The 2,500-nt window shown below is 55.0% G+C and overlaps 1 non-coding gene across 1 annotated transcript in view; it reads left to right on the top strand.

Moving 5' to 3' along the window:
• Window positions 1-2,316: 2,316 nt before the first annotated feature.
• Window positions 2,317-2,500, top strand: part of LOC126317405 (small subunit ribosomal RNA) — a 1,893-nt gene continuing 1,709 nt past the window's right edge. The window contains exon 1 of the ribosomal RNA XR_007556652.1: window positions 2,317-2,500. This exon is cut by the window's right edge and continues 1,709 nt beyond it. This is a non-coding gene — a ribosomal RNA (small subunit ribosomal RNA).

Here is a 2,500-nt window from a genome sequence, read left to right as displayed (position 1 = left end):
AGTTACACTGCACCTTAACCTAAGTTACACTGCACCTTAACCTAACTTACACTGCACCTTAACCTAAGTTACACTGCACCTTAACCTAAGTTACACTGCACCTTAACCTAAGTTACACTGCACCTTAACCTAAGTTACACTGCACCTTAACCTAAGTTACACTGCACCTTAACCTAACTTACACTGCACCTTAACCTAACTTACACTGCACCTTAACCTAACTTACACTGCACCTTAACCTAACTTACACTGCACCTTAACCTAACTTACACTGCACCTTAACCTAACTTACACTGCACCTTAACCTAACTTACACTGCACCTTAACCTAACTTACACTGCACCTTAACCTAACTTACACTGCACCTTAACCTAACTTACACTGCACCTTAACCTAACTTACACTGCACCTTAACCTAACTTACACTGCACCTTAACCTAACTTACACTGCACCTTAACCTAACTTACACTGCACCTTAACTGTCACATGTAACGTCACAGGAATGTAGCTTTGCCTAACAGCAACCCTCTGAACATAGTTCACTGCTTGGATCCTCTGGTGTCATGTGTATTTCTTGATGCCATGGTGCGTACCCTCACATAAAGGTCTTTCGAGTGTTGCGTACTTTCTACACAGTCCCGCTAACCACTGGAAGGGTGTACCGCTACAGAACGAATATCGCCCTCCCCTCCTGCCCTTCCAAGCTGGTCGGTCAGGCGTTTGTTTGTGAAATGAGCCTTGCAGCTGTTCAGTTGCATTCGGTTGTCGATGCAGTCAGTGTACGTTGTGGTACGGCCTGTGTGGACTGTCCGCTGATGTACGCGTAACCCACACTGATCATCCGTCGTTACGTACTGAGTGACATAATGTGGCACATGCTTGACCGTACACCGGCTGCGCCCTACAATGGCGAATCATAAGGGCCATATGTTGTGCACGATGCTACTTGTCTCGTCTCCCCATTACAGCGAGATTGCACTGTTGTACGCCGTACAGACATGTGGTAAGTAGGTACGGACGAAAGTATTGCATGTTGGCCCCCCCCCCCTCCTCCCTCTGCCGGGAATCAGCGTGAGCCGTCTGTTGATGTAGCGACGAGGGTTTTCCTATTTAATCGTATTGCCCCACACAACATGATAGCACGGTGGACCGCGTTCCACATCTGCGACATGCTACAGAGGCCGGTTGACAGTCGACCGCGCAAGGGACATTGCACACGTGCGCGGACCATCTTCCACGTGTTCTCTCGTGTACATGCCGCAGTGTGTATGTGGGCTGATGTAGCGTGTCGTGACACATAACATGCAGGCATGCCAGAATCGTAGATTTCGCAAATGTAGATTGACGTATACGTTTGCTGCCAAAGATCCGCAAATGAACTGGAAATCAGTTGTTGAGCGGTTGTTCGCGCTGCAGGTGCATCGGTGATAGCGACGATCGGTACATCTGTGAACCGGTTGTTTCGGCGGTACCCGCCATGCCCCCGAACCTGAGTTGGCCATGTGGGTATGAAGCGATACGAGGCTGTGGCTTGGCGGGACAGTCCCCGGCCGGTGAGGGGGGGCCGCCCGGCGTGCTGGCCGCGCGCTGCGTGAGCGCACGCACTACAGCCGGCTGGTGGGGGGCGCCCAGTGGCAGGAGCGCCGGCCGACGGGCCCGGCTGGCGTCCCAGCTATGCGCCGGCGCACCCTGCGCGCGGCGCCAGGCGGCCAAAGTGGGTTCTGCCGAGCCCGGTGCGAAGCGCGGTGGACATCTGCAGTGTGCTGGTCCGATTGCGGACTGTGTGCGTTGAGGATGCGCCGCCGCCCGGCACTCGGCGTCGCGACGCCGTCTGCTGCTCGGTCGCCCCCAGCGGTTCTCGCAGGTGGTTTGTATCGCAGCTCTGCGGACGTGTTGGCGCGTGCGCTGTGCTGGGAGAGTTCGCTTCTGCACCCAAGTGGGGCTTTGCCCTTCTGTGGCGCTGGCGTTGGAGCTGCCGGTCACCGTAGGTGGCGCGTGTTGTTTCCCGCCGGCAATGCCACGACAGCACGCTCCCGGGCCTCTGTCGGCAGCGGCAAGCTCAGTTGGGAGCACGGGTGTTCGCACTGAAAGCGTCTACTCGCCTATCTCCGGGCGATTGCGCCTCTCTCGAACCCGACCAAGTACTTAGGACGGTGCTGCGCGCCGCCGGGACCTGAGAGGGTTTCGAGGTGTATCGTGCAGGGGAGCTCAGCCTCCTCCTGTTTGCAGAATAATTGAGCGGACGCTTGCGTGTTCGCGCGGGCCCTCGGGACACACTCCCGGGCGGCCGGCTGCTCAGCTCTCGTTGACGCAGCTCCCTGGTTGATCCTGCCAGTAGTCATATGCTTGTCTCAAAGATTAAGCCATGCATGTCTCAGTACAAGCCGCATTAAGGTGAAACCGCGAATGGCTCATTAAATCAGTTATGGTTCCTTAGATCGTACCCACGTTACTTGGATAACTGTGGTAATTCTAGAGCTAATACATGCAAACAGAGTC

Source organism: Schistocerca gregaria, unplaced genomic scaffold (assembly GCF_023897955.1).
Source record: "Schistocerca gregaria isolate iqSchGreg1 unplaced genomic scaffold, iqSchGreg1.2 ptg000626l, whole genome shotgun sequence".
NCBI classification, from domain to species: Eukaryota; Metazoa; Arthropoda; class Insecta; order Orthoptera; family Acrididae; genus Schistocerca; species Schistocerca gregaria.
The sequence above is the reverse complement of the archived record's forward strand: the minus strand, read 5'-3'. Positions and strand labels throughout refer to the sequence as shown.